Genomic DNA, 12,539 nt, shown 5'->3' with positions numbered 1-12,539 from the left:
TGGTTTCGATCAATATTTCAGAGGATAACACCGGTTAGGTCTGGGTTAGGTCTGGGTTATGCCCGCATCTGGCTCATGATTTTGCCTTCTTCGCATACTTGTTGGCCAGATCCTGGGTTTTTATCGTGTTTGAATCATGCAGTAATGTGGTAACACACTGAAGCAGTCAATTAAACCTGGTTTCGATCAATATTTTAGAGGATAACACCGGTTAGGTCTGGGTTAGGTCTGAGTTATGCCCGCATCTGGCTCATGATTTTGCCTTCTTCGCATACTTGTTGGCCAGATCCTGGGGTTTTTTCGTGTTTGAATCACGTAGTAATGTGGTAACACCCTGAAGCAGTCAATTAAACCTGGTTTCGATCAATATTTTAGAGGATAACACCGGTTAGGTCTGGGATAGGTCCGGGATATGCCCGCATCTGGCTTATACTTTCGCCTTTTTCGCAAACTTGTTGGCTAGATCCTGGGTTTTTTCCGGTTTGAATAACGCAGTAATGTGGTACCACACTGAAGCAGTCAATTAAACCTGGTTTCGATCAATATTTCAGAGGATAACACCGGTTAGGTCTGGGTTAGATCTGGGTTATGCCCGCATCTGGCTCATTATTTTGCCTTCTTCGCATAGTTGTTGGCCAGATCCTGGGTTTTTTTCGTGTTTGAATCACGTAGTAATGTGGTAACACACTGAAGCTGTCAATTAAACCTGGTTTCGATCAATATTTTAGAGGATAACACCGGTTAGGTCTGGGTTAGTTCTGGGTTATGCCCGCATCTGGCTCATGATTTTGCCTTCCTCGCATACTTGTTGGCCAGATCCTGGGTTTTTTCCGTGTTTGAATCACGTAGTAATGTGGTAACACACTGAAGCAGTCAATTAAACCTGGTTTCGATCAATATTTTAGAGGATAACACCGGTTAGGTCTGGGTTAGGTCTGGGTTATGCCCGCATCTGGCTCATGATTTTGCCTTCATCGCATACTTGTTGGCCAGATCCTGGGTTTTTTCCGTGTTTGAATCACGTAGTAATGTGGTAACACACTGAAGCAGTCAATTAAACCTGGTTTCGATCATTATTTCAGAGGATAACACCGGTTAGGTCTGGGTTAGGTCTGGGTTATGCCCGCATCTGGCTCATGATTTTGCCTTCTTCGCATACTTGTTGGCCAGATCCTGGGTTTTTTCGTGTTTGAATCACGTAGTAATGTGGTAACACACTGAAGCAGTCAATTAAACCTGGTTTCGACGAATATTTTAGAGGATAACACCGGTTAGGTCTGGGTTAGGTCTGGGTTATGCCCGCATCTGGCTCATGATTTTGCCTTTTTCGCAAACTTGTTGGCCAGATCCTGGGTTTTTTCCGTGTTTGAATCGCGTAGTAATGTGGTAACACACTGAAGCAGTCAATTAAACCTGGTTTCGATCAATATTTCAGAGGATAACACCGGTTAGGTCTGGGTTAGGTCTGGGATTTGCGCGCATCTGGCTTATACTTTCGCCTGTTTCGCAAACTTGTTGGCCAGATCCTGGGTTTTTTCCGTGTTTGAATCACGTAGTAATGTGGTAACACACTGAAGCAGTCAATAAAACCTGGTTTCGATCAATATTTTAGAGGATAACACCGGTTAGGTCTGGGTTAGGTCTGGGATTTGCGCGCATCTGGCTTATACTTTCGCCTTCTTCGCATACTTGTTGGTCAGATCCTGGGTTTTTTCCGTGTTTGATCACGTAGTAATGTGGTAACACACTGAAGCAGTAAATTAAACCTGGTTTCAATCAATATTTCAGAGGATAACAGCGGTTAGGTCTGGGTTAGCTCTGGGAAATGCGCGCATCTGGCTTATACTTTCGCCTTCTTCGCATACTTGTTGGTCAGATCCTGGGTTTTTTCCGTGTTTGATCACGTAGTAATGTGGTAACACACTGAAGCAGTCAATAAAACCTGGTTTCGATCAATATTTTAGAGGATAACACCGGTTAGGCCTGGGTTAGGTGTGGGATTTGCGCGCATCTGGCTTATACTTTCGCCTTTTTCGCAAACTTGTTGGCCAGATCCTGGGTTTTTTTCGGGTTTGAATAACGCAGTAATGTGGTACCACACTGATGCAGGCAACTAAACCTGGTTTCGATCAATATTTTAGAGGATAACGCCGGTTAGGTCTGGGTTAGGTCTGGGAAATGCGCGAATCTGGCTTATACTTTCGCCACCTTCGCATACTTGTTTACAGATCCTGGGTTTTTTTCGTGTTTGAATCACGTAGGAATGTGGTAACACACTGAAGCAGTCAATTAAACCTGGTTTCGATCAATATTTTAGAGGATAACACCGGTTAGGTCTGGGTTAGGTGCGGGATATGCCCGCATCTGCCTCATGATTATGCCTTCTTCGCATACTTGTTGGCCAGATCCTGGGTTCTTTCGTGTTTACATCACGTAGTAATGTGGTAACACACTGAAGCAGTCATTAAAACCTGGTTTCGATCAATATTTTAGAGGATAACACCGGTTAGGTCTGGGTTAAGTCTGGGTTATGCCCGCATCTGGCTCATGATTTTGCCTTCATCGCATACTTGTTGGCCAAATCCTGGGTTTTTTCCGTGTTTGAATCACGTAGTAATGTGGTAACACACTGAAGCAGTCAATTAAACCTGGTTTCGATCAATATTTCAGAGGATAACACCGGTTAGGTCTGGGTTAGGTCTGGGATATGCGCGCATCTGGCTTATACTTTCACCTTTTTCGCAAACTTGTTGGCCAGATCCTGGGTTTTTTCCGTGTTTGATCACGTAGTAATGTGGTAACACACTGAAGCAGTCAATAAAACCCGGTTTCGATCAATATTTTAGAGGATAACACCGGTTAGGTCTGGGTTAGGTCTGGGATTTGCGCGCATCTGGCTTATACTTTCGCCTTTTTCGCAAACTTGTTGGCCAGATCCTGGGTATTTTCCGTGTTTGAATCACGTAGTAATGTGGTAAGACACTGAAGCAGTCAATTAAACCTGGTTTCGATCAATATTTTAGAGGATAACACCGGTTAGGTCTGGGTTAGGTCTGGGATTTGCGCGCATCTGGCTTATACTTTCGCCTTTTCCGCAAACTTGTTTGCCAGATCCTGGGTTTTTTTCGTGTTTGAATCACGTAGTAATGTGGTAACACACTGAAGCAGTCAATTAAACCTGGTTTCGATCAATATTTTAGAGGATAACACCGGTTAGGTCTGGGTTAGGTCTGGGAAATGCGCGCATCTGGCTTATACTTTCACCTTTTTCGCAAACTTGTTGGCCAGATCCTGGGTATTTTCCGTGTTTGAATCACGTAGTAATGTGGTAACACACTGAAGCAGTAAATTAAACCTGGTTTCGATCAATATTTCAGAGGATAACACCGGTTAGGTCTGGGTTAGGTCTGGGTTATGCCCGCATCTGGCTCATGATTTTGCATTCTTCGCATACTTGTTGGCCAGATCCTGGGTTTTTATCGTGTTTGAATCATGCAGTAATGTGGTAACACACTGAAGCAGTCAATTAAACCTGGTTTCGATCAATATTTTAGAGGATAACACCGGTTAGGTCTGGGTTAGGTCTGAGTTATGCCCGCATCTGGCTCATGATTTTGCCTTCTTCGCATACTTGTTGGCCAGATCCTGGGGTTTTTTCGTGTTTGAATCACGTAGTAATGTGGTAACACCCTGAAGCAGTCAATTAAACCTGGTTTCGATCAATATTTTAGAGGATAACACCGGTTAGGTCTGGGATAGGTCCGGGATATGCCCGCATCTGGCTTATACTTTCGCCTTTTTCGCAAACTTGTTGGCTAGATCCTGGGTTTTTTCCGGTTTGAATAACGCAGTAATGTGGTACCACACTGAAGCAGTCAATTAAACCTGGTTTCGATCAATATTTCAGAGGATAACACCGGTTAGGTCTGGGTTAGATCTGGGTTATGCCCGCATCTGGCTCATTATTTTGCCTTCTTCGCATAGTTGTTGGCCAGATCCTGGGTTTTTTTCGTGTTTGAATCACGTAGTAATGTGGTAACACACTGAAGCTGTCAATTAAACCTGGTTTCGATCAATATTTTAGAGGATAACACCGGTTAGGTCTGGGTTAGTTCTGGGTTATGCCCGCATCTGGCTCATGATTTTGCCTTCCTCGCATACTTGTTGGCCAGATCCTGGGTTTTTTTCGTGTTTGAATCACGTAGTAATGTGGTAACACACTGAAGCAGTCAATAAAACCTGGTTTCGATCAATATTTTAGAGGTTAACACCGGTTAGGTCTGGGTTAGGTCTGGGATTTGCGCGCATCTGGCTTATACTTTCGCCTTTTTCGCAAACTTGTTGGCCAGATCCTGGGTATTTTTCGTGTTTGAATCACGTAGTAATGTGGTAACACACTGAAGCAGTCAATTAAACCTGGTTTCGATCAATATTTCAGAGGATAACACCGGTTAGGTCTGGGTTAGGTCTGGGATATGCGCGCATCTGGCTTATACTTTCGCCTTTTTCGCAAACTTGTTGGCCAGATCCTAGGTTTTTTTCGTGTTTCAATCACGTAGTAATGTGGTAACACACTGAGGCAGTCTATTAAACCTGGATTCGGACAGTATTTTAGAGGATATCACCGGTTAGGTCTGGGTTAGGTCTGGGTTATGCCCGCATCTGGCTCATGATTTTGCCTTCTTCGCATACTTGTTGACCAGATCCTGGGTTTTTTCCGTGTTTGAATCACGTAGTAATGTGGTAACACACTGAAGCAGTCAATTAAACCTGGTTTCGATCAATATTTTAGAGGATAACACCGGTTAGGTCTGGGTTAGGTCTGGGTTATGCCCGCATCTGGCTCATGATTTTGCCTTCTTCGCATACTTGTTGGCCAGATCCTGGGTTTTTTTCGTGTTTGAATCACGTAGTAATGTGGTAACACACTGAAGCTGTCAATTAAACCTGGTTTCGATCAATATTTTAGATGATAACACCGGTTAGGTCTGGGTTAGGTCTGGGATATGCGCTCATCTGGCTTATACTTTCACCTTTTTCGCAAACTTGTTGGCCAGATCCTGGGTTTTTTTCGTGATTGAATCACGTAGTAATGTGGTAACACACTGAAGCAGTCAATTAAACCTGGTTTCGATCAATATTTTAGAGGATAACACCGATTAGGTCTGGGTTAGGTCTGGGTTATGCCCGCATCTGGCTCATGATTTTGCCTTCATCGCATACTTGTTGGCCAGATCCTGGGTTTTTTCCGTGTTTGAATCACGTAGTAATGTGGTAACACACTGAAGCAGTCAATTAAACCTGGTTTCGATCAATATTTCAGAGGATAACACCGGTTAGGTCTGGGTTAGGTCTGGGAAATGCGCGCATCTGGCTTATTCTTTCGCCTTCTTCGCATACTTCTTGGCCAGATCCTGGGTTTTTTTCGTGTTTGAATCACGTAGGAATGTGGTAACACACTGAAGCAGTAAATTAAACCTGGTTTCGATCAATATTTTAGAGGATAACACCGGTTAGGTCTGGGTTAGGTCCGGGATATGCCCGCATCTGGCTCATGATTTTGCCTTCTTCGCATACTTGCTGGACAGATCCTGGGTTTTTTTCGTGTTTGAATCACGTAGTAATGTGGTAACACACTGAAGCTGCCAATTAAACCTGGTTTCGATCAATATTTTAGAGGATAACACCGGTTAGGTCTGGAATAGGTCCGGGATACGCCCGCATCTGGCTCATGATTTTGCCTTCTTCGCATACTTGTAGGCCAGATCCTGGGTTTTTTTCGTGTTTGAATCACGTAGTAATGTGGTAACACACTGAAGCTGTCAATTAAACCTGGTTTCGATCAACATTTTAGAGGATAACACCGGTTAGGTCTGGGTTAGGTCTGGGTTATGCCCGCATCTGGCTCATGATTTTGCCTTCTTCGCATACTTGTTGACCAGATCTTGGGTTTTTTTCGTGTTTGAATCACGTAGTAATGTGGTAACACACTGAAGCAGTCAATTAAACCTGGTTTCGATCAATATTTTAGAGGATAACACCGGTTAGGTCTGGGTTAGGTCTGGGTTATGCCCGCATCTGGCTCATGATTTTGCCTTCTTCGCATACTTGTTGACCAGATCTTGGGTTTTTTTCGTGTTTGAATCACGTAGTAATGTGGTAACACACTGAAGCAGTCAATAAAACCTGGTTTCGATCAATATTTTAGAGGATAACACCGGTTAGATCTGGGTTAGGTCTGGGATTTGCGCGCATCTGGCTTATACTTTCGCCTTTTTCGCAAACTTGTTGGCCAGATCCTAGGCTTTTCCTTTCGTGTTTCAATCACGTAGTAATGTGGTAACACACTGAGGCACTCTATTAAACCTGGATTCGGACAGTATTTTAGAGGATATCACCGGTTAGGTCAGGGTTAGGTCTGGGTTATGCCCGCATCTGGCTCATGATTTTGCCTTCTTCGCATACTTGTTGGCCAGATCCTGGGTTTTTTTCGTGTTTGAATCACGTAGTGATGTGGTAATACACTGAAGCTGTCAATTAAACCTGGTTTCGATCAATATTTTAGAGGATAACACCGGTTAGGTCTGGGTTAGATCTGGGTTATGCCCGCATCTGGATCATGATTTTGCCTTCTTCGCATACTTGTTGGCTAGATCCTGGGTTTTTTCCGTGTTTGAATCACGTAGGAATGTGGTAACACACTGAAGCAGTCAATTAAACCTGGTTTCGATCAATATTTTAGAGGATAACACCGGTTAGGTCTGGGTTAGGTCTGGGATTTGCGCGCATCTGGCTTATACTTTCGCCTTTTTCGCAAACTTGTTGGCCAGATCCTGGGTATTTTCCGTGTTTGAATCACGTAGTAATGTGGTAACACACTGGAGCAGTCAATTAAACCTGGTTTCGATCAATATTTCAGAGGATAACACCGGTTAGGTCTGGGTTAGGTCTGGGTTATGCCCGCATCTGGCTCATGATTTTGCCTTCTTCGCATACTTGTTGGCCAGATCCTGGGTTTTTTTCGTGTTTGAATCACGTAGTAATGTGGTAACACACTGAAGCTGTCAATTAAACCTGGTTTCGATCAATATTTTAGAGGATAACACCGGTTAGGTCTGGGTTAGGTCTGGGATATGCGCGCATCTGGCTTATACTTTCACCTTTTTCGCAAACTTGTTGGCCAGATCCTGGGTTTTTTTCGTGTTTGAATCACGTAGTAATGTGGTAACACACTGAAGCAGTCAATTAAACCTGGTTTCGATCAATATTTTAGAGGATAACACCGATTAGGTCTGGGTTAGGTCTGGGTTATGCCCGCATCTGGCTCATGATTTTGCCTTCTTCGCATACTTGTTGGCCAGATCCTGGGTTTTTTGCGTGTTTGAATCACGTAGTAATGTGGTAACACACTGAAGCAGTCAATTAAACCTGGTTTCGATCAATATTTCAGAGGATAACACCGGTTAGGTCTGGGTTAGGTCTGGGAAATGCGCGCATCTGGCTTATTCTTTCGCCTTCTTCGCATACTTCTTGGCCAGATCCTGTGTTTTTTTCGTGTTTGAATCACGTAGGAATGTGGTAACACACTGAAGCAGTAAATTAAATCTGGTTTCGATCAATATTTTAGAGGATAACACCGGTTAGGTCTGGGTTAGGTCTGGGTTATGCCCGCATCTGGCTCATGATTTTGCCTTCTTCGCATACTTGTTGGCTAGATCTTGGGTTTTTTTCGTGTTTGAATCACGTAGGAATGTGGTAACACACTGAAGCAGTCAATTAAACCTGGTTTCGATCAATATCTTAGAGGATAACACCGGTTAGGTCTGGGTTAGGTCCGGGATATGCCCGCATCTGGCTCATGATTTTGCCTTCTTCGCATAGTTGTTGGCCAGATCCTGGGTTTTTTTCGTGTTTGAATCACGTAGTAATGTGGTAACACACTGAAGCTGTCAATTAAACCTGGTTTCGATCAATATTTTAGAGGATAACACCGGTTAGGTCTGGGTTAGGTCTGGGATATGCGCGCATCTGGCTTATACTTTCACCCTTTTCGCAAACTTGTTGGCCAGATCCTGGGTTTTTTCCGTGTTTGAATCACGTAGTAATGTGGTAACACACTGAGGCAGTCAATAAAACCTGGTTTCGATCAATATTTTAGAGGATAACACCGGTTAGGTCTGGGTTAGGTCTGGGATTTGCGCGCATCTGGCTTATACTTTCGCCTTTTTCGCAAACTTGTTGGCCAGATCCTGGGTATTTTTCGTGTTTGAATCACGTAGTAATGTGGTAACACACTGAAGCAGTCAATTAAACCTGGTTTCGATCAATATTTCAGAGGATAACACCGGTTAGGTCTGGGTTAGGTCTGGGAAATGCGCGCATCTGGCTTATTCTTTCGCCTTCTTCGCATACTTCTTGGCCAGATCATGGGTTTTTTTCGTGTTTGAATCACGTAGGAATGTGGTAACACACTGAAGCAGTCAATTAAACCTGGTTTCGATCAATATTTTAGAGGATAACACCGGTTAGGTCTGGGTTAGGTCCGGGATATGCCCGCATCTGGCTCATGATTTTGCCTTCTTCGCATACTTGTTGGCCAGATCCTGGGTTTTTTTCGTGTTTGAATCACGTAGTAATGTGGTACCACACTGAAGCAGTCAATTAAACCTGGTTTCGATCAATATTTTAGAGGATAACACCGGTTAGGTCTGGGTAAGGTCTGGGATTTGCGCGCATCTGGCTTATACTTTCGCCTTTTTCGCAAACTTGTTGGCCAGATCCTGGGTATTTTCCGTGTTTGAATCACGTAGTAATGTGGTAACACACTGGAGCAGTCAATTAAACCTGGTTTCGATCAATATTTCAGAGGATAACACCGGTTAGGTCTGGGTTAGGTCTGGGTAATGCCCGCATCTGGCTCATGATTTTGCCTTCTTCGCATACTTGTTGGCCAGATCCTGGGTTTTTTCCGTGTTTGAATCACGTAGTAATGTGGTAACACACTGAAGCAGTCAATTAAACCTGGTTTCGATCAATATGTTAGGGGATAACACCGGTTAGGTCTGGGTTAGGTCTGGGTTATGCCCGCATCTGGCTCATGATTTTGCCTTCTTCGCATACTTGTTGGCCAGATCCTGGGTTTTTTTCGTGTTTGAATCACGTAGTAATGTGGTACCACACTGAAGCAGTCAATTAAACCTGGTTTCGATCAATATTTTAGAGGATAACACCGGTTAGGTCTGGGTAAGGTCTGGGATTTGCGCGCATCTGGCTTATACTTTCGACTTTTTCGCAAACTTGTTGGCCAGATCCTGGGTATTTTCCGTGTTTGAATCACGTAGTAATGTGGTAACACACTGGAGCAGTCAATTAAACCTGGTTTCGATCAATATTTCAGAGGATAACACCGGTTAGGTCTGGGTTAGGTCTGGGTAATGCCCGCATCTGGCTCATGATTTTGCCTTCTTCGCATACTTGTTGGCCAGATCCTGGGTTTTTTCCGTGTTTGAATCACGTAGTAATGTGGTAACACACTGAAGCAGTCAATTAAACCTGGTTTCGATCAATATGTTAGGGGATAACACCGGTTAGGTCTGGGTTAGGTCTGGGTTATGCCCGCATCTGGCTCATGATTTTGCCTTCTTCGCATACTTGTTGGCCAGATCCTGGGTTTTTTTCGTGTTTGAATCACGTAGTAATGTGGTAACACACTGAAGCTGGCAATTAAACCTTGTTTCGATCAATATTTTAGAGGATAACACCGGTTAGGTCTGGGTTAGGTCTGGGATATGCGCGCATCTGGCTTATACTTTCACCTTTTTCGCAAACTTGTTGGCCAGATCCTGGGTTTTTTTCGTGTTTGAATCACGTAGTAATGTGGTAACAAACTGTAGCAGTCAATAAAACCTGGTTTTGATCAATATTTTAGAGGATAACACCGGTTAGGTCTGGGTTAGGTCCGGGATATGCCCGCATCTGGCTTATACTTTCGCCTTTTTCGCAAACTTGTTGGCTAGATCCTGGGTTTTTTCCGGTTTGAATAACGCAGTAATGTGGTACCACACTGAAGCAGTCAATTAAACCTGGTTTCGATCAATATTTCAGAGGATAACACCGGTTAGGTCTGGGTTAGGTCCGGGATATGCCCGCATCTGGCTCATGATTTTGCCTTCTTCGCATACTTGTTGGCCAGATCCTGGGTTTTTTTCGTGTTTGAATCACGTAGTAATGTGGTACCACACTGAAGCAGTCAATTAAACCTGGTTTCGATCAATATTTTAGAGGATAACACCGGTTAGGTCTGGGTTAGATCTGGGTTATGCCCGCATCTGGCTCATGATTTTGCCTTCTTCGCATACTTGTTGGCTAGATCTTGGGTTTTTTTCGTGTTTGAATCACGTAGGAATGTGGTAACACACTGAAGCAGTCAATTAAACCTGGTTTCGATCAATATCTTAGAGGATAACACCGGTTAGGTCTGGGTTAGGTCCGGGATATGCCCGCATCTGGCTCATGATTTTGCCTTCTTCGCATAGTTGTTGGCCAGATCCTGGGTTTTTTTCGTGTTTGAATCACGTAGTAATGTGGTAACACACTGAAGCTGTCAATTAAACCTGGTTTCGATCAATATTTTAGAGGATAAAACCGGTTAGGTCTGGGTTAGGTCTGGGATATGCGCGCATCTGGCTTATACTTTCACCCTTTTCGCAAACTTGTTGGCCAGATCCTGGGTTTTTTCCGTGTTTGAATCACGTAGTAATGTGGTAACACACTGAGGCAGTCAATAAAACCTGGTTTCGATCAATATTTTAGAGGATAACACCGGTTAGGTCTGGGTTAGGTCTGGGATTTGCGCGCATCTGGCTTATACTTTCGCCTTTTTCGCAAACTTGTTGGCCAGATCCTGGGTATTTTTCGTGTTTGAATCACGTAGTAATGTGGTAACACACTGAAGCAGTCAATTAAACCTGGTTTCGATCAATATTTCAGAGGATAACACCGGTTAGGTCTGGGTTAGGTCTGGGATATGCGCGCATCTGGCTTATACTTTCGCCTTTTTCGCAAACTTGTTGGCCAGATCCTAGGTTTTTTTCGTGTTTCAATCACGTAGTAATGTGGTAACACACTGAGGCAGTCTATTAAACCTGGATTCGGACAGTATTTTAGAGGATATCACCGATTAGGTCTGGGTTAGGTCTGGGTTATGCCCGCATCTGCCTCATGATTTTGCCTTCTTCGCATACTTGTTGGCCAGATCCTGGGTTTTTTTCGTGTTTGAATCACGTAGTAATGTGGTAATACACTGAAGCTGTCAATTAAACCTGGTTTCGATCAATATTTTAGAGGATAACACCGGTTAGGTCTGGGTTAGATCTGGGTTATGCCCGCATCTGGCTCATGATTTTGCCTTCTTCGCATACTTGTTGGCTAGATCTTGGGTTTTTTTCGTGTTTGAATCACGTAGGAATGTGGTAACACACTGAAGCAGTCAATTAAACCTGGTTTCGATCAATATTTTAGAGGATAACACCGGTTAGGTCTGGGTTAGGTCTGGGATATGCGCGCATCTGGCTTATACTTTCACCTTTTTCGCAAACTTGTTGGCCAGATCCTGGGTTTTTTTCGTGTTTGAATCACGGAGTAATGTGGTAACACACTGAAGCAGTCAATTAAACCTGGTTTCGATCAATATTTTAGAGGATAACACCGATTAGGTCTGGGTTAGGTCTGGGTTATGCCCGCATCTGGCTCATGATTTTGCCTTCATCGCATACTTGTTGGCCAGATCCTGGGTTTTTTCCGTGTTTGAATCACGTAGTAATGTGGTAACACACTGAAGCAGTCAATTAAACCTGGTTTCGATCAATATTTCAGAGGATAACCCCGGTTAGGTCTGGGTTAGGTCTGGGAAATGCGCGCATCTGGCTTATTCTTTCGCCTTCTTCGCATACTTCTTGGCCAGATCCTGGGTTTTTTTCGTGTTTGAATCACGTAGGAATGTGGTAACACACTGAAGCAGTCAATTAAACCTGGTTTCGATCAATATTTTAGAGGATAACACCGGTTAGGTCTGGGTTAGGTCTGGGATTTGCGCGCATCTGGCTTATACTTTCGCCTTTTTCGCAAACTTGTTGGCCAGATCCTAGGCTTTTCCTTTCGTGTTTCAATCACGTAGTAATGTGGTAACACACTGAGGCACTCTATTAAACCTGGATTCGGACAGTATTTTAGAGGATATCACCGGTTAGGTCAGGGTTAGGTCTGGGTTATGCCCGCATCTGGCTCATGATTTTGCCTTCTTCGCATACTTGTTGGCCAGATCCTGGGTTTTTTTCGTGTTTGAATCACGTAGTGATGTGGTAATACACTGAAGCTGTCAATTAAACCTGGTTTCGATCAATATTTTAGAGGATAACACCGGTTAGGTCTGGGTTAGATCTGGGTTATGCCCGCATCTGGATCATGATTTTGCCTTCTTCGCATACTTGTTGGCTAGATCCTGGGTTTTTTCCGTGTTTGAATCACGTAGGAATGTGGTA

This window comes from Colletes latitarsis, chromosome 9, assembly GCF_051014445.1.
Source record: "Colletes latitarsis isolate SP2378_abdomen chromosome 9, iyColLati1, whole genome shotgun sequence".
Classification (NCBI taxonomy): Eukaryota; Metazoa; Arthropoda; class Insecta; order Hymenoptera; family Colletidae; genus Colletes; species Colletes latitarsis.
The sequence above is the reverse complement of the archived record's forward strand: the minus strand, read 5'-3'. Positions refer to the sequence as shown.